Genomic DNA, 21,901 nt, shown 5'->3' with positions numbered 1-21,901 from the left:
TTTTTTTAAAGGCATAATAGAAAATAGATTTTTACGTATTTCATTATTCTGGTTGATTGAACTCTTGTTGAATTATACTGTTTATATAATTATATTTATTTTGTGGTAATAAATTTGAATTTCAGTATGCTACGTAATATATATCATAACAACTATGTCCAGTTGCCAGTTGAGATATAAATGTATAATAATCTAATTATTTATAATTAATCAAATTTATTAGGTTTGCGTGCATAAAGGATAAAATTATGTTATTTAAATTTCAGGTTAATCATTCAATTTAAAATTTAGAAGTTCTCAAAATATTGTTAGTGAAATAGTTTTTTTAAATAAATGTGTTAGTTCATACCTTTTATAAGATTATAATAGCATTGATCAAAGAAACTGGAGAAAATCAATCTTTTTTATTCCAGTGCATATTTTATACTTTTTTACACGATTTATTTGATTTAAGCGTATAGTCAAATCCCACAAAATGTATGTCGATTTTCAAATAACGATATTTGGGTATATTATACTCAATGATAAATGTATGTAACTTCATTCAATCTCAATATTGTTGAACATATTGCCTAAGACATTCATATAAAAAATTTAAAAGTTCTCAAAACTATAAAGCTATTGTTGAAAAGTTTTAGTTTGTATAATCAATGTTCAGTACTTTTAAACTTATTTACTTTATTTTTTAAAGTTTTTCTCGGATTGGTAAATTCTGATATAAATGTTCATAAATATCGTATTCTGTATCACTTAACATATTAATACGATGTCCTGTTTTCCTGAAGAATAAATATATATTTTTGTAATACAAATATTTCATAAGACATGTTTTAATGATGGTAAAACTTTATTTTAAATATAATTAAATGTGTAAATTTTAAATACCTTAAGTATCTATGTGTAAAACAAACAGAGGTTATATTACAGTTATAATGAACAATTATTATGAGTTATATTAAAAATATTAATGTAACAAAAGGAATAATTATATCTAATGAGTATTCACTGGAAAATTCATAATATTGTTATCTATTTTTTTTTTTTTAAGAAGTTACGGAATGAAAAGGAAATGGTAATAACATTTCTTATATTATATTTAATGCTATACTGTATTATTTGGTTTCTTTAATATTTTTTTTTGTTTTATCGGCGGAATATTGTCATATTTCATTCCTGTAAAAAATATTGAAACGAAATTAAAATCCATAGGTACTACATAAAAAAAAAACATAATTGTAACTATTTGTCATTTTTATTGAAATTTCGTGTTATTTATTTTCATATTAATATTTTGATCGAGTACGTTTAACTTTGATTTATCGGCTTAACACTATGTAACCATTTAATATTAGGTAATTTTTTTATGACAGTCGGTATGTAGCGTCGTATGTGGAGTATTGCAGTCATTAGAAAGAGCTCAATTTCTCTGTCCAAACAAATTTGACTATATGGTAATTTCTAAATGTGAATATCCAATAGTGTATTGGTAAATATATTTATGGGAATACGCACTAATAAAATAGGTGTGCAACCTAAAAATTTTTTTTTCGCTTCGCTCGACAATTTTATCTCCCACTGCTCAAACGAAATTAATTAATCCTCATACGTTTAGAATTTATAGGTAGCTAATATTACGACCAAATTATACCATCGTATACGTTATTGCAATTTGAATTAGTCCATAGTTTTTTTTACATTATTTTAATAATATAAAAATAGAAAATAAAACAGAATCAACTTGAATATAAAAAAAAAAGCGGGTAAGTCGTGGATGTCGCTCTGCTGTACAGTAGGTTACTGTAATGGATGGGATTAAATTTGAATGCAATGATAGGTATCATTGTATAAGAAAAACGATTCTGAACGGAGATGATTTGTCAGTCTAGGATATATTATATTTAAATATTGTCATATATTCTATTTTTAAACAAATATTTTATTTTTCAATTAAGACGCATTTTGCATAAGGCATGGTTAATCAATTAGTGTAGTTATCATGTAGTTATCATAATTCATAATACCTTATATATACGAATACCTGGTTTGAGGATAAATCGTTATCATTACGCGATTTCATAAAAATTTAAAACTCAAACGCTCAAAACATTTTTCATATAATGACGCTTCAAATTTTCTCTATAGCTATTTGAAGCAAAACTTGTGGAAAACTTGGTGTTACATTTTATAACCTTAGATATAAATACAAACAATATTATGAATTTTGAACTACAAAATAATTTGCAAATATTCATGGTTTTGACAAATTTTTGTCAATATTTGAAATTCAAATGCTAATAAAAATTTAATTTGAATTTCTGGTGGGCATTTTTTTGTGATAAAGATTGACAAATTTGTAAGTCAAATCTTAGGTATAAAAGGAAAATTTTTTATGAATTTCTAGGTTAAAATAATTTACGAATTTTCGTGATTTTTACGTATGTTTTCAAAATTAAAATTTGAATACATGTAAAAAAAAATTGTGGCTATACATTTATTTTATTTTTCAACTGCTATTGTAACAATATGTTAGGAGCCTTGTATTATCTTCAAGATTTTCTACCCAACAAATAAGCTTTTATTGATATTAATTTAAAAAAAACTAATTATGATTGAAAATTGCATATGCCAATAAATAGTTCAACTTATGTTAAAATTTTTTGAAAATTTCATGGTGGATAGAATATACTTATATAAATTATATTTATGTCTATGTTAATCTATGTATATTTAGTAATCGATTTTGTTGAAAACTGATTGTGTGTAAAATTTCCCGTTTTCCTTTAATTTTTAGTTTGTTATCTTGATTATTTAGAAGAGAATTTTTTACTTTTGATCCCCTAAAGTACCAACTAGATTAACTTACTAATCGAACGAGGTACTGAAGTCGAAAATTGAAGCACTTTTACTGCACCAAAACGTGATGACAGATACAAAAAAAATCACACACATCACTCCGCTCAGAATCTAAAAAAAAAAAATAATAATAATAAAATATTATACTAAATTATAATATTAATAATTTGTAATTTGTAATACTATACAATGTAATGATTTTTTGTATTCAATATTGGGTTCATCGGTGTTCAATATCTTTAAATATCTACTTCAATAGATAAATAATTAGTTAATACATCATAACGAATAACGATTTTTCCCTATGAACTATTAAATACATTTAAATATTATTTGGTTTTCTGGTTATTTTAGGAGCGTATATCCGTAAAATAAGATTTTACATTGGATATACGCCGAAAATCGAAAATTTACTGACGGGTATACGGCGTATACCCACGTACCCGTGCCAATACACCCATGTGAATATCTTGTGTCAGTTCATCAAGATAGTTTCACGTTTAATGTACCTATCAAAATATTTATTAACATATATTATATTTATTTTTTTACATAAACTGTAGAAATATGTTATAGATATAGTCTTTTAACTATATGTATATGACCACTTAACAGTGAAATCTCGATAACTGGACTTCGATGGATAATTCACGTTCCTGCAAAATACAAAGATGATCAATAATCTTATATAATATATAAATTATTAAGCTTAAATAAAAATTGTGGATCAGTTAATTGTCTTCAAATTAACTGGGTTCTGAAGTTAATTCCAAGTTATTTTAGGATGTGATATAATATTTTATTATTCATAAATCTTGGTCCATCATTTGATCTTGGCTGTAAACACTATCCATAGTATCCCAAACGAAATAATTTAAATTGAAAAATAGTGACTAGGTTAATTTAATATCGAGACATGTGGCATATAAAAATCAATGATGGCTGACCTTTACAATGGATGTCATGTGATTATTATAACCGTTGACCTTGTGTTTTGAAATTGTTGTACAGAAAAAGGTGGAAACGGTTGCTGTATTATAGTATGTTCGAGTGCTTTTGTGGCTCACAATTAAAAAAAAAAAATCATATTTTTGTAGTCTTGCGTGTGTGTTTAAAACTGAAATACATAAATATAATAAATCAAGTAAAATAAATTTAATGCTGGGTGTATTTCAAATATATCATAATTTGTGTGTAGGTACTCATAGGCGTAGGTATACTATATAATATTTATGTTGATGCGCTCAATAGTATGCATTTTTAATAGACTGCATTATTTTTGTACCAGGCGGGTGCATCAACAGCTGGCAGATTATTTTACCATTTTATATAAGTAGGTAGCTGGTTTATCGGTCACTGGCCGATCGATGGGCGTACAGACAGGGTTTCCTAAAACGTAATATACTATTGCACATACATAAGAAGTTAATTACGATTGCGAATAGTAATCATTAAGCATGTGCGAGTATATTTGCTCTGACTTTAAGATAAATATCCATGTCTATTACGAGATGGAATTTATTTATCCAACTTAAAACAAATAAATACAGTGTTATTTTTCGTATGTTATTGAGAGAAACACATTTAAATCGCTCAGTTCAAAATCTATAGGCTTTGTCATTATTTTGTATGATTGTACTATTTATGTAAAACAATTGAATGAAAAAACCAAATTTTTTAGTTAATTACGCACCAATTTTGTTTCTTATCAGCTCTAAAAAATAAAATGTATTTTAAAGTTGCACGACAGTAGTAAAAACATTACTGTTATTGTTGTACTTAAAAAGTATAATATCAGTTTTGGATTTTAATTGAAAAAAAATAATATATGGATAAGTTTTAATATTTCAATTTACCAATAGGTACATATTATTTAAGAAAAAGTTAAATTATAACGAATGAACGTTGTAACGATTTTTTTTTTCATACTTGCTTTTTAATTTGATTATATTAATTAATAATAAAAAATTGAGTTCAAAAGTCATTAGTCATTACTCATTACCATTAAAACTTGAAAGGAAATCGTATTTTTAATCGTTACGATATACTAGTTAGAAACTCGGCCTGGTGCCCTGGTTGAATTAATTCAATGAAAAGAATAAACAAAAAACATCAATATAATTAATAATAATCCTATAGGTACTATTTATAGTATTTACTTCGAAAAAACCAAGAAAAAACACGATTACTATATTATAATATTAGTACCATGAATAATCGGGTATATACATAGATACAATATGACAGATGTATACTTGAACACTAATTAGGCATTTATAAATGTATTTATTTTTATTTCATACCCTAGTTAATTATACGTAGAAGTTAATATCCCATATATAAGATGGCCAACAATTAATTTTAACATTGAAAAATACTAAATTAAGTTTTATATATTAGGCATATAAAAATTAATAAAAATAAAAGTTATTACTAATTATATATACTGAAATCGGTGTAAGCAGTTTAAGTCTTATATTATTATTTAATATAATATTACAATATAATTTAGTGATATTATGATTTATACCTTGAAAATAAAATAACCAGTTATTGTTAGATATGTTTTATTACAATTTTTTATCACATATAGATCTACATAATATTTTGTATTAGTGCATCTGATTTATATATATATACAGTGGCGTACCCAGGGGGGGGGCTTAGGGGGCTTCAGCCCCTCCCATTGGCCATGTTTTGGAATACATTTTATATTAAAAAAGACAAAGTACAAACCATGATATTTCTAAAAAACGGTATTGAATACAACGTATTATCTTTAGTAACAATGACCTAGTATAAGCAAAGCATAAACGTTGTGTTTATTATGGTACCGAATACCGATATAGATTTAGCCCCCCCCCCATTCGAAAATCCTGGGTACGCCACTGTATATATATATATAAATTTTCAATTTTGTCTTTTGATGCAATTTATATAGCTAACTCGGATTACATGGAACTTAAATTATTTTTTACTGCACATAAGTACACGATAAATCGATAACATTTTAATTTTAATTTTATGATCAAGTATAAATGTAGTAAATATAAGAAGCAAAATATTTAAAATATATTATATGGATTAGGTAATGGTTTATTATTTTTAAATTTTCGTAAGAATTATTATATTTAAAAATAAATACATAGTTTGATACAAACTATTTGTATTATAGCCGAAAAATTATACAATTATTTAGATTATTGTTAAATTAATATCAAAATTATGTGCTCATAATTAAAAGATTATTTGATGTATTTTAACTTAAACTAACCAAAACCTGGTTAACTTTTCAATTAATATTTTATATTTTTATTTAAGTGTAAAAATGCATGTAGGTAGACATTTTTCTATTGTATTTTTTCATATTTAAATTTAATTTGTTTGATAATATACCTAATTACTTATAGCTTTTATCGGTGATCAAAAAATTTATAAAAACTGTCATTATGTTATAAAATTATTAAAGTTATGGTTAGATAGTATTACTTAAAACAATAAACTATAATAAACTAAAAGCTATAGAGCGCTCAACAGCTATAGGATGTTGATCCTTGACATCGGGTGTGGATTACTTTTCAGTCTTTATACTGCCATATAATAAGCTATTGTTAATAATGAATGTTAAGACTTTCAGAGCTTTAGCTCTTTTGGATCTGAATGGACGAGGGAGTATACGAATGTTTAAAAAAATTATTATCATATATTAATTTATTATTATTAAAAATTTGAAAAAGTTTCATCATGTCAAGCTTATAAGGTGTTCCACGAACTACCATTTTTTCCTTAGCATAATATATCATAGTGTTGAGAAAGAAAATAATTGTCTATTTCGTTAGTCTATTTATTATTCAGCACAACTGAAGTTGGAGTAATTGTATTATATTTCATGTCTATGGTTAAACTTTAGTTAATTATTGTACGAGCTTTGAATTACATTTTGATAAAGTTCTCTGGAAAAAATGTACAAAGTTAATGGATAAAGTTATAAAATTAATACTGGTTATTTTTTTATTGTTGAAACATGTATTTTAAGCACGGTATTTTAACTTAATTTCATATGTTTTACTCGTATTTTTAACAATTGAACAGTTTTTTTTTAGTTTTCTGATATTCAAATGAAACACTTTAATATCATTTTTGTTTGTGTATAAGTTGTATTTAAAAACTATTTTGGCATAGTAACTTTAAAAAATTAACTGATTAGTCATTAGTCAGGGGTAGTTGATCTTATAACTTTGATTGTTTACACAATAATAGTATAACGTTTTATTTTCAAAACGAAAAATTATAAATGAAAAAAAAATATTGCAAAACTAAACATAATAATGGTGACCTACCAATATAGATATTTAATATCATTAAAAAAAAAACAACCAAAAACAAAACAATTAAAATAATTTTATATTTCTGTATCATACAATAAATTTGTTTCCATTATTGGTTTCATGGAAATATTTTTTCACGTGATTTATTTTTATCTTAGCAAAAAAAAAAAACAAGCATTATCATAATCATTATTTTTATCCGAATCATTACGAAATTATCAGTTAAATACTATTTCACTACATTTTTAATATTATTGGTAATTTATTAATTAATTTATTAATTTGGTAATTTATTGGTAATGCATAGTAATTGAAAATTTAACACTATAATATAGACCAAAGTATTACACATCTGATCCTTGTTGTCTCACATCATGTGACTTATATTTCACAGCAGATTTTTAATCTGTGAATGTAAAATTGAATGTGTTGTTTTCGTTTTAATTCGACACCACCGTCTTTCGAAGCAAAATAAATCTATACAATGTGTTTCACTCAAATGGTAACACTAAATATTTTTGTTTAGTTACGTCGGACTGATAGACCAATTTTCTGTAAGTAACTTTTATGCATAAATTTGTCCCCTATCTCAAAAATTGACTGATTAACAGCGAGTGGAAGTTGAAACAAAAAGATTTTTGATCAATTTTCTAAAATATAAAAATGTCTGTATTTTGCAATTATAAAATTATTTATGATAAAATCGGTTTTAAAAATTTCGTATTGAAATATATTCGATTTTAAGTGTTTTATGATTCATAACAAGTGCATGCAAGTGCATATTTGTGTTATCGTACTATGATAGAGACAATACATGCAGGTGAACGCACGTTAAAATCTAAGACATTTCAATTCTATAAAACGATAGACGAAAATAATGTCTAACAAAATCTAAATAACCTAAAATGAATGTTTTTGAAATACACTTACTGCAGTTTGATTTATTAATATTGATCGCGCAATAAACTTTTTCAACTATATTTAGTATGGTAAAATAAGTGACGCAGTTTTGAATCATCAGAGACATTTAAATCGACCAACGAATTATACTTTTTTTGGGATTTATTTAGTTAAATTGCAGTTCTAAGAAAGTTAGAGGTACATCCTATGAATAATGCAGTAATAACTAAAGTCAACAAATAAAGAAATACTTTATTTAACATTATTTTATGATTTCAATTTATAATGCATAAATACACAATTTATACGTATATTCTGCACACGGAACGAACGCAATCAAAATATTTATTTACGTTGGCTTTTTTTTCTCGCCGTTGGTATTCTGTTCAGTTCTCGTTGACGTGTTCGATTGTAGTCCTGAAATTAGTCGATGACGATTGATGGGGGTGATGAGACGGTGAATGTATAAGATTTTTTTCGGTGTGATTTCCGTTTGTCAGCTACTCAATCCCAATGAAAAAAAAAATGTTTCCTAAAACAGATGTGGAAATATACCTTCAATATTCTGTCAAATAATGAATGCTGTCGACACCGACAAAAAACATAATCATTAATTTTATTTTAAACCTTCTAGAGAAATTAAATATTAATGCTGCATGTAAAACGTAGGCATTTTAAAGAAAACACTTTAATATTAAATTATGCTTAAAATATCGATAAGAAATTAAAAGATAGATTTTATGCCAAATATATTTTTATCTACAGTAAACCAGAGCCACAGAGGTATGAATAAAATGTTGTTTTTGGTTGTTTGATAATTATTAATAGTGGGAATTTATTTTTTTTAAAGATAAGTATTGGAATAAAAATGTAATAAATCAACTTCTAAAGATGATCATTGAAATTTTCTAAAAATGTATTATTTAATTATTTACTCATTTGTCTAAGCTCTTTATGTAGTTATTGTCAAATGATTTTTTTATAAATAAAAAATAATACCAAGATACCTATAGATGATTAAAATTTTAAAGTTTATTATTTTTGAGTAACATATCAAAGAATGTAAAAACGTAGGCGTGAAAGATTCAACGTATTTAGTTATTTGAGAAATCCTCACAGTGCAAACAGATCGTTTAATACTAATTTGTATGATATTATAATTATTGTATACTACCTTATAATTGTAATAATAATACCTATCTATTAAAATCATTTAAGATGAATAAGTTTGAAATTAGAAAATGAGAAAAACTATAAAATAGTAAGAACATGAGTTTTGTGCATTGATCTGCTTAAGAGTACCTCAATATTATAAACTCGTAAGACCGTGGTGGTTGTTTTGATTGTAAGTCAGCTTGATTATTTTATATTTTGATTCAAAACTCGCTAGAGTATCATCCTTCCTATTAATCAGTTAATTTGATAATTTCTCACTATTTAGGCCGATTGACCTTTTGGTAACGTCGGTGGTGAGCGGGTATTTCCAATGGGATCACCACACGAGGGATGAACCATTTGCATATTACTTGTCTCCAAGGAGCGTCGTTTATTAATTATTGAACACAATTATAATAAATTATAACACAAATGATACAAAATGAGAGATGAGCGAAACATGCTCCAATTCATCCGTCTTCGCAGAAGCAGAATTTAACGTCATTGACGGCTACTTACTCTTCCACTGCCGACTCTTATCTAGGGTCGAGAGCGTTGGGAGCTAGATCAGTCTAAACTCTAAATAGTATGTAGATATCATAAAATACTATAATATCACGTGCAGAGTAGAGGTAGTATTTTTTATAGTTAAATACAAATTTAGCACGTTTAGGACAGAAAATAAAAATTCTGTAATAATATAGCTCGATGCACGTCATAAAACGATCAGTATTATAATATAAACTCTAGGTTGGTGTTTTACCACGACGTTTTCCACATACCCAAATGTAATTCAGACTGTATAAATACGTATTATAATACAATATTATCAAGAAGTACGCGTAAACCGGAAGTTTTCCCTCGTCAGTCAGGTAACTTATATAATGATGATAATAACAATATTGATGTCATAGTTATAATCATAGCCTAGCACACCTCATTCGTAAGCACATCTGAGAAGCGGCTACAAATAATAATGTACACATTCGCCTTGACCCCATCTATCAGGGTTTCATAAAAAAAAAAAAACATCGATCTCAGTGTAGTTGCAGTAGGTAGTGAATATAATAGGTACATACAATAAAAGGAACGTCGGTGGCAGTGGCGTTTCCGAAATTACCGACTACAGACGCTAGTGCTAGTGGCACCGAACTTATTTTATAAGGTCAGTACTTAATAGTTTTTTGGGTACTAACGGAACCCCACCCAACGAAAAAATGGGGTTGATCACTCATCTTGAGTAACTATTCGGCGTCGCTTATAGTTAGTGTCATTATTTATTAATCACGAATGTCTTACACAATATACATGGATGGAATATAAGATAAGGCTTCTCTTTTTTTATCGCCCCAGGGTAACTCGTACCTTTATTTATCTACTAGCTAGGACAATAGACATATGTTAAATTATTTTACGTACATAATATGCTCAGATGGCGAGAGCGATCAATGCTCGGTGGACAGGGGCGGGTTAAAGCGTAGTCCCGAGGCCTTGAGTTTCAATGGGCCAATATATTTTTTAATTGTAGATTTTTAAATTTGACAAACGTTATATATTAGAAATGGTTTTAAAATAATATTACTAATTATCAGTTCGAATAATTAAATAAGTGCTATTTGAAATTCACGAATTGCGTATAGAACTGTATCTAATATTTTATGAGTGTTGAGGAAATATTTTTCCATATTATTATTTTTAACTAAACCAAAAATGATATAAAATATAGATATTTTTATTTTATTTCATATATTACCCTTGTGTAAAAACTCTGTTCCTAAAGGTTATAGTTAATAACTTTTTGCACGTATCGACTAACTACGGATACAATTGACAGTGCTGAACTTTGACTTCTCTCGCACTCACGTATGTTGTAGATGTAGCCAACTTTTCTCAACGATTCTATTGGACTTATGCTTGTTAAGATAGGTTAGTTAACCAGCATTAATATTAATGAAGCATTTTATGGAACGTGTTTCAGGTCCCTGTAATTTGACATGTTCCTGAATGTTAAAAAAATGAAATTGTTATAAAATTTTGTTTAAAAACTAGTGGAGTAATTTATTGAATATAGTATGCAACTATTAACAAAATAAAATAATTTCAGGCTTATAAAATGTTTAAATTGTTGTCACTCTGCATAAATCGAATACCATTTGTTGTAACTATGGCTATAGACGTTTAGGGATAAACGATAAAAAAAAAAGTTTTATAGCGTTGATTAATGACAACAGGACAAGCGAAGAAAATATTGATTAAAATTTGTGTTCCAGTATTACGCCATTTTCTATAAGTTCCTTGACCAGCTATTTCTATTTTACGTGCCATAGGACTGAAAAATTAATTGAAAATGTTGACTGTCATATTTGAAAGTTACAACGATAAAATAAAGCGTCAGTTGAATTCGTATAACGATATTCGATATCAGACAAAAAAAGCATTTTTTAGTATTTTTCTTTTAATTATATATTGATTTTAAAATACTGTTTAATTGGTATATTTTCGTTTTTAGTTTTTGTGACATATTGTAGCTAATCTATCGTTATGTGTACATTATTTTTCGGAGTAAGTGATATATTTTAATACCATCAGTTTAAATTAAAAAAATATAAGTATTTAGTTATTTAGAGTTCTAACCATAAATTTTTATTTTATATATAGTAAATATCTTTAAGGATCAGAAAAATTGATTTTCAACTAGGTATACATTTACCAAAATCCTCGTATTTATATTACATTACAAAATTATTAATTTGTTTCTAAATACCACTCTAATGTTTTAATAATTTTAGTCAAGACAAATTCAAACATTTTTATCTATAAAATAAATGTATAGTGAATTTAATAAAAAAGAAAAATGAAGGATGCATTCAATATTAAGGGTGCATATAGTTGCAAAGCGTTTAAATGGTTAAGGCTATTTAATTGCCAGAAATATACAATGGGTAACATATATACATCTAATCAGACTATAGTACCCAATTCGCCAATATAATTATATATCGACCTGCATGTGTACACTATTAATAGCAGCGTTAAACTAATATTATATAACAGTAAAATAATATCTCATTTGAAAACGCACTGTAAAAATGACACATATTATATGCTTCTTAAAAATTAAGTTATAATAAATTTAAAAAATATTATCTTCATGGTACAGAAAATAATTGTTCAACTAATGATTATTATTGTATTCAATTGTCTGAGATTTTTATGTAGTTTTTATGAGATTTTTATTAATAAAAAAGCGGGAAAGTGGATCTGCTGTACAATAGGTTAAAAGTGGGTTACTGTAATGGATGGAATTAAATTTGAATCCAATGATATTATATCATTGTATACGAAAAACAATTCTGAGCGAAGACTGTTTATCTGTCTAAGATATATTATAAATTATTAAAAATTTTCAAATCTTAGATTTAAAAAGAAATTTTTTTATATATTTCTAGCTTAAAAGTAATTTGCGAATTTTCGTGATTTTTACGTATGTTGTCAAAATTTAAATTTAAATGCTTGTAAAAAAAAATGTGACTATGCATTTCTTTTATTTTTCACCTGCTATTGTAAAAATATTTTATGAGCCTTGTATTAAATGATTTGAAAAGAAATTTTTTTATGAATTTCTAGCTTAAAATAATTTGAGAATTTTTGTGATTTTTACGCATTTTGTCAAAATTCAAACTTTGAATGCTTATAAAAAATGACTATGAATTTATTTTATTTTTCGACTGCTATTGTAAAAATATGTTAAGAGTATTGTATTAAATTTTCAAGCTTTTCTACCCAACAAATAATTTTTTATCGATATTTATTAAAAAAAAATTAATAATGATTGAAAATTTCAAATACCTATGAATAGTTCAAATTTAGTCGACATTTTTTTAAAATTGCATGATGGATAGAATATACATACATAAACACTCGGTGAAAATTTAATGTAGCTATGGTCTTTTTTTTTAAAGTTACATCAAAAACCAAAATCGATTTTGTCGAAAACTGATTGTGCGTAAAATTTCCTGTTTTTCCCTTAATTTTTAGTTTGTTTATCACGATTATTTAGAAAAATTTTTCACTTTTGACCCCCCAAAGTACCAACTAGATTCACTTTCTGATTGAACGAGGTACTGAAGTCAAAAATCGAAGCACTTTTACTGCCCCAAAACGTGATGAAAGACACAAAAAAAACATACACCATGGTAAAATCAATATATTCATCGCTCCGCTCAGAATCTAAAAATAATACCAAGGTATAGATGATTTAAAGTTTTTTTTTTACTAGAAACAAACAATGTAAAAATTTCAGAGCGAGTGTATTTGGCTATTTGAGTAATCGATTCAGGTCAAATAGCAAATAGATCATTTAATATTCATCTATATGATATGATAGTATAGAATTTTTTACAAAACTAAAATAACAATATAAATAAAACCACTTTAAAATTAAAATTGAAAATTAAAAAATTAAAATAATTGATGTAACTATTCATCTACTGGTTATTATTGTATTTTCTAAATAATTTATTGTACTTTTATTTTATTTTCCTTGACCATATAATATAATAATGCATTCTTGCGTGTAAAATAACTCTTCAATTTTTACACGACCGTATTTTTCACACGTTGATTATACTTAAATATTTTCATCTGAATAATCTCTTGAACAAAAGACTTTTTATGTGTTACAAATATTTAATAAAGAGCCACACAATTATTCAAATTAAATATTAAATGTTAGGTTTTGAAGATGCGAAAATATTATGAAATATTGGTGTTTGACTAGAATTTTAACTGAAACGTATTATACATCATACATATTTTATAGTTTTAGGTATATAATATAATATTTATTTATCGGAAACACGTGATAACGATCAAACTCATTTCTTCGGTTACATTCAATATGTAACGCATTAAATTATTCGTATTTTGTGAATTTCTGGTAGACAACTATACATATAATAGGTACATGGTGCATTTAATTTTAATTTTTAAATCGTCGCATTTAAGTATTCAATTTTCACTAACTACTGGATGTCTGGATCTGACTAATTTTATGTATCATTTCGATTATATCAAATAACATTTACTTATTTCGTTCGTATCGTAATAAAAATAAATTTGAGCACGTAGATCAATGGCAAGCGCTCGAATACAGAAATTAAAAAGGAAGTAGTATAGACACGATGAATAATATACAATGTGTACCTATAGGATGTATGAAAATAACACAATTTAATAAACATATTGTACGAGAGTGCATTTTCTAGGTAATACGTATCACATATGCATGCAGTACGTTAGGTTATTACATAGTAGTGAGCGAGAAATAATATTAATAAACAAATATAATGATTAAACGGAAAATTCTCCGATTTAATTTTCCTTGATATTCGTGGAAATAATTTTCAATTCACTCCAACGTCTACATTTTCTTAGATTATGTTTAATAATATGGGCCAGCAGCTAATCCATTAAAAATGTTTTTGGCCCATCACGAGTCGCTATTGACAAGGAATAGTTTACGATAAGAGATTCCAGATAATGTTTTTAATTTGAGAAAAACTCATTATAATGCTTTAACGTTTCAATTACAAGAAATGTCAGAAAAAATTCCCAGAGCGGTAAACGTGTTCCTCCTTATCCTTCCATCTATTCTATCCACATCTGATTAATTATCCAAACGTTTTTAAAATGTCTGTACAACATAATCAACGATAAATAATAATAAGTATAATAACGTAATGTTCAATCTTTGAAAAATATCATGATTTTCTGCAAATAATTTGAATGATAGAGTTTTATCAGATTTCCATAGTTAAAAGTATTATAGTTATGTTGGTCTTATATTTTAGATTCTGGGTGTAGCGATTTTGTAATGCTAGTTAAAAAAAAAAAAATTAAATGTGTTTTTGTAAAATTGTTTAAAATAGTAGCTGATGTACCAGTGGGTATTTATTATGAGGCAAAGTCAAATCGCTTAAACGATTGGAACATTTTGATATTTGAAGTTTTGGTCGTGTACCCCATAGCTGAAACCCGTTTAGGTTATTGATAGGTGGATAATTTGTTAATAGATAAATAATTTTATATTGAGTGGAAGATTTAATTTGAAGAGTTTAATATTGAGGGATTTTCTCTTAATTTTAAAATGTGTAGACCATGTAAGTTTGTTGTCTAGGTGTATTTTGAAATACCAGTTGATTTTATTGAGGGAATCATGAAGTGAGTCATGAGGAGTGAAAACTATGATTCCACAACATTATAATGAAGAACAGTTGTTTTTATCTGAGAATCTGTTCATTCATACAATACAATAATAACAATTTTACTACTTATAGGATACTTTAATTGTGAGTATCATTTATTTGAAAGGCGTTTTGGCATTTATTTAAAGTATTTTTGTACATAAAATTTTTAAGTCGTAACAAAATAGTGTTAGCGCTTTAAAACGTTCACGGTGCATTGGATTTCTTAGGTGAAATTGCAAGTCTTGTTAGTTAGAATATTTTGAAGTTAAACACGGTAGCAAATGGTGTGGCATGTTCACAAAAAAATATGCTTTTGATACCTAACACACAGTAATAAAACAATAATAATATTACTTAACCGTTTATTAAAATTTGTTTTATAAATCATATTTTTATTTGAACATCACGTTTATTTTATAGGCGCTATTAACTACATGTGATATGACTGCGGTATGTAATAAGAATGTAAGATACCTATTCACGAAATATTGAAGTACACGTGTAAACGTAGATAATACCATTTATCCTTTCAGTATGAAAGAAGCGTGGCTATAATAATATAGCCAAGTACATAATTAATTTCAACGAAACAACTACGGATACTATACAGAAATAACACCACCCTGACACGTTACCGCCTTCCGGACGTGGTATATTCATCATCGTGCCTTTTTTTAACTATTATGTTCATATTCACTCGAGCCACCTGATAATTATAGTTAAATTGAAATAAGTAGTTGAAAATGACTATCAATACGAAAATATGGTTAGCTTGTTGAAACAAACATTTTTTTGCGATACACGACTACAATATTACATAATTGTATAGGTATAACAAGATATTCTAGTATATGCTTTTAGTATGATATCTAGTCGAGAGGATTGTATTGCTTTTACGATTGCTTTTTCGTCATCGCTGTAGGACGATTTAAATACATTCCTCAGACACTCATCAACAGTTTTAAAATTAATGTTGTCTGTACAAAAACAGAATTACATTTGACACAGATTACTACACTCGTTTTATTCTAGTTTATAAAAATAATAATATATATATAGACATATAAAAGGTTTAATTTATGGTCTTTATTATGTGTACAATATTCACGCAGTTAATTAAATCGTGAATAAACCTTGGAACTTGTTATAAATACGAAGGTGCTAAAACAATGAAAAAACGCGTACAACAATGCTAATACGTTTCCTCAGGTATATTATAGATGTACTTACTGTACCTACCTATATCTACTGATAGTATACATATCATCTTGCAACCTGTGGATAATTTTCCTACAGTTACGAAACACGCTTTCCAAAGATAGTTTCAAACATTTATTTAATTTTCATCGTCACGAAGACATGAAATGGATGAACTATTGTAAACTCCAACACGACTTTGCTAAGCAAGTCGATTAAAACTCAGTACGCTTTAATTATATCATAGCTGTGTGTAGATTTTGAAATTTCTGGTCGAGCATGAAATATAACTAATGGACCAATACTTGGATAGCGTCTCTTCAATTAAAAAAAAAAAAATAATATATTTATCAACATATTATATATTTATGAATTTAAAACTGACATAACTAAATGAAAATAAAAATAAATTTGTTTGATATAGGTACAGGTATAACACGTTAACAAATATATTGAAGAGTAAAAAAAATCATATACCGAAGAAATTGTCGAAATCAAGTATGATATTGAATTGGTGGCAAAATATATTATTGGTACCTACTTTCATAATATATTTCTTGGGTGATTTTTTGCTCATTTATAAAAATTATAGTCTTTTTTAATTATTGGTTTCAGATTTATATTAATAAAGTAGATAACTATTAGAAAAGTGAACGGAGGATTATCCGGCCATGTTTTACCGTCATAGACCAATTTGATGATAAATGGCTTGTGAGTTGTGACTTAATAATACAATAGTTATTGTATTATGTGTATACACTATTGCATATTATAAAATCAAAGAATCCGGAAATTTTCAACACCAATCAATTCTGAAAGTCGGACACGATACAAACTAGAGAATTCAGACGTCCATGAAGTCGGCCCTTACACTTTTTCAAAACAAATTTTGCATAGTGCCAACATTTTGCAAATTTATACTCGTTTATAACTCCTCTGTTTTTGATTTGCAAATCTCGGGGCTGGACTTGCAAATTCTTGCTAATTACTTGCAAAATTTTGGCACTATGCAAAATTTGTTTTGAAAATGTGTAAGGGCCAACTTCAAGGACGTAGAATTCAGATGTAATAGGAGTATATGTTATGGTATATAATATGAATTCTACTGCTTGTTCAACATTTGATTAAAAATGTATACTCTCACGCCGTTATGAAGCCTACGGAGGAGAATATTATGTACTATTATAACACGAAGATATGGATTTAATAGTAACAAATTTGGGAGGTTTTAGCAAAACCATGAATTTGTAATATGCTTAATTTATTTGGTCGTATGAATGAGTTATATAGAATGGTTGTTGCGTGGATAAGTTTTGTTTTCACTTTTTCAGAATGAGGTGAAGGATCAACGTATATTTCTGAATTTACATCATTTTGTTTTATTTAGAAATTCAAATTTGAACAATTTTTACGTTTCCTGCTTTGTTGAAAATCTAAAATATACATTTCAATTTTGAATATATGAGTCTTATTTATTGTAAATTAAACTAATATGTATATAAAATATCATATTAAACAATATTTTGAAAATATTAATTTACCTCACAAAATTAAAAATATAAATTAAGTTCCAAGTATTACAAGAGTTTTCAAGTTCCAAGTTAAATTTCATACAAACATTGCAAATGTGTATCATGGAATATTGTTTTTCAATAAATAAAGAAAATTTATGGTAGGAAATTCAGAATAACATTCTATATAATATTGTATTATAAAGTAAATGTTCTGTATGATGTATTTTATTCATTAAAACTTCTAAATGAAAATGCAAACTATTCATGTTTAATGGGTTTTTTATCTATTCAAGGGGTGTTTTTTAAATGTGTAATGTAAATTATTTTTTTTTACAGAAAAAAGTCGGGCCACCTGCCTCCAGAATATGCTAGACGGATTTGTAACATTTTTATTTTTGCTGAATTTTTCATTGTCCTTATCATAAACTCATAAGTTATATTATTAAACATTTAGAGGAAAAATTTTGGTCATTCGCGAGTATTATTTGAGACAGTTTAGGATAACCAAAATGACCCATGATGGACGGATACATATTGCAAAATTTTAGTCGAATTTTAGAATAAAATAAAAAAATACCTAATAGATCTAATATTAAATTTACTTTATAGTCGTATGTTTTAGTAGGTTCTGTATTACCCCGCAAATCCGGTTAGGTTAGCCTACCCCACCCAGCCTACAGCACTATGCTATCACGACCGTGCTCGGCCGTGTCCCTCCTCTCTACTCTGTGTCGTTCCATGCCCGGTACTTCCCCTATCACCTATACCTATCACATACATCCCTTTTTCATCATAATATTTAAGATATAAATAAACCAGAGCAGTGTCTATAATATCGTCAGTAGTGATACAAACTTTTAACCGTCAAGCTGTTTTTCTCATTTTATTCACCGTTTTACACTACTCAAAAATTAAATTTTTTAAGTGTTTCTAAACATGGGTGGTTCAGTTGTAGATAATATAGCTATATACAAGAAAACCTTTACATATACCACCAACACAACCTTCAGAGCTCATTGATTCAACTAAATATACGTTAAACTTCGTAAAACGTAAGTTATTATACACATGGGAATCGATCCAAGTGATATGTTTAGAGTAGTAGTACATATAATAACACCATCACGTTATGTAAATATTTCAACTGAGTTTCTAAAGCGGATATTTTCACTGATGAGCAATATCCTATCATTAATTATGGATGGGAGGGGAGGGGGCACGGTCGCGATAGCATTTAGTTATAGGCTGGGCGGGGTAGCCGGATTCACCGGATTTGCGGGGTGATACAAAACCTACTAAAACATACTACTTGCTAATAATATTTATGTAAAATGGACAATATTATTAACAGAAGCTCATCAAGTAGGTAATTTAATTTTTTCACAAATATGGCATGTACTAGTTAGTTACTGAATAAAATTTTACGATTTTAATGTTGAATTGTCAGGTAGAATTTTTTAAACAATATTTCACTAAGTAAACCTTAAAATAATTATAAAACTATAAGAGTTAGTATTATTATGGCACCGCAGAATTTATAGGTACTCATAAAATAATAATAGTTATTATAATAGAAAGCAGTGGCGATCAGGGTGTCATATCCCCCCCCCCCCCTTTTGGATTTTTTTGCAATGATTTATTGTTTACATGAAAAAAATTTAGGTTTAAAATTCAAGATTTCGCTTGTAGATTAGATGGCGTTCCTGTATTCTTATCAATACGATATATTATCTTCAAAAATATTCCACCAATATGTTTGGTCTAAAAATAAACCTGTTATTTCAATTTTTCCCGGAATGTTTTTCAGGGGGGTAATGTAAATTAAAATATAAATTCAGCGGAAGGGGGTGTGGAAGGCGAAGCCCCATGGGTCTGTGACAAATCAAAATGAATATCCCCTCCCATTCAAAAAAGCTGTGCACGCCACTGATAGAAAGAGACAATAGTACTATTGTTATGTCATTGTACTTTAATAATATATATAGATATTCTAGATATAGATTAGTTATTCACTTTAGAATCGAGAATGGCATTATTTTGGTGCACATCCATCTCTACATCTATGTATCGACTTAAGACTGAATGCTACGCTGTCAAATATCCATTCCGAAACTAAAGTAGGTAAATCGCACCTATTTGCATACACTATTCGTCAATGGCTGACTAACCATATTTGGCATATACCACCTACTAACGTAATCATTTGTAAAGTCTTTTTTTACAGTATTTTAAATTTATTGGCATAATTTAAGTAAGTTCACTCGAATGCTGTTTATACAAAATACTTAGTTCGACTGAGATTCGAAACCGTAGCTTGAAAGTTACTTAAGATTTAATATCTAGTTCCATAGTTATACTAAACTATAACATATTAGGTATACCATAAGATCTTTGGCCTAAAAGTACGTAACGCGAAAATGCTTTTAAAATGTATTCAGTTTTTTTGTACGAATGAGGGAATATTTAAAATTTAAAACCGAGAATTTCAGTCATTCTTAAATTAAACCAATGAAAAAAATATATTTATTAAAATTAGAACGTTACTAATATGGTAATGTTAATTTGGAATAAATTATTATTAACTGATAATTCCCGTACCATCATCAGAAATACATGTCATTTACTTTTATACGTGAAGTAGGAATTTTGTGAAATTGATCGTCGGACTATATCAAGTTGTCGTTATCTGCAATATAGTTGTGTATTTGTGTCTGTATGAGAAAAATATAGAGGTAGTTCTTTTGTGACAGAAAGCTAACGGAGATAAAAGTACCGCACAACTCCGGTACCTATACCAATACATAGGCTTCAATATGATAACAATAAAATTTAATATATATATTTAACCTCAATGGAGGAGAGGCAGTCTCACAAAACTGTCGGTAAGTATAATTAAAAACATCATTAATGGGTACTTTATATATATATATATATTATATACCTTTCGAGACAATAAAGAAGTAGGCACTTTGCGATAAGGAAGAATATTATTATTGTCTGCAAAGGTTGGTTGAGAAACGAATTTACTGTTTTTGCGACGTCACTTTCCATTATGCCGCATCATCGAAGAATAACAATTTAAATATTTTTAAACGTCAAAAGCCATTTGGTTATTATGCCGGTGACTCAAAACTTCTAGGTGTAACTATCATTGTAATATTCTGTTTTGCATAATATTACCAATATTGTGCCACAATAAATTTAAAATATACAAATAGCATAACGAATTTGCACTCATATTATGAAATAATAATACATCATTGTGAATCTTCATTTCTATTTAGGGTATAGCAAAAAATAGAGTAAATAGCCAATAGTCGACTATAAAGCTATACTTAATACTTTATCCGTTTTACAATGATTCTCTATTTTTCTTGAATTAAAAGACCATTAAAACCTCAAAAAGAATAGCGAATTGTTGGCAAATGGATTTAATTTAAGAAAAAAGAAAACCGTTATAATGATTAATTATACTTAAAATAAATTTCTTGATTTTATGTGACTATACATATTTGATTTAAATGGTACATATATCTATATCTATATTAATATATTATTATATATATTTATATTGATCTTAATACAGTACTATAAAAAGTTTTAACTTTTACATAAGAAAAATAAATGACTGGTTACTGATGTAAGTCACTTTGGTTAACACATTATTATTAAACTAAATTTCTCCAATTACCTCAAACTAACTAAT

The 21,901-nt window shown here is 27.1% G+C and overlaps 1 protein-coding gene and 1 long non-coding RNA gene across 2 annotated transcripts in view; one reads left to right on the top strand and one right to left on the bottom strand.

Moving 5' to 3' along the window:
- The window catches only part of KCNQ (KCNQ potassium channel), a 280,998-nt gene that overhangs the window by 29,621 nt on the left and 229,476 nt on the right, over positions 1 to 21,901 (top strand). The gene's annotated exons all lie outside the window — the stretch shown is intronic.
- The window catches only part of LOC149058684 (uncharacterized), a 33,638-nt gene continuing 20,050 nt past the window's right edge, over positions 8,314 to 21,901 (bottom strand). The window contains exon 2 of the long non-coding RNA XR_016190537.1: positions 8,314 to 8,613. This is a non-coding gene — a long non-coding RNA (uncharacterized LOC149058684). The remainder of the gene's footprint in view (positions 8,614 to 21,901) is intronic.

This window comes from Diuraphis noxia, unplaced genomic scaffold (genome assembly GCF_037042655.1).
Source record: "Diuraphis noxia isolate RWA-SAM2 unplaced genomic scaffold, SU_Dnox_SAM2 contig0002, whole genome shotgun sequence".
Classification (NCBI taxonomy): Eukaryota; Metazoa; Arthropoda; class Insecta; order Hemiptera; family Aphididae; genus Diuraphis; species Diuraphis noxia.
Note: the sequence above shows the minus strand (reverse complement) of the source record. Positions and strands in the feature narration are given on the sequence as shown.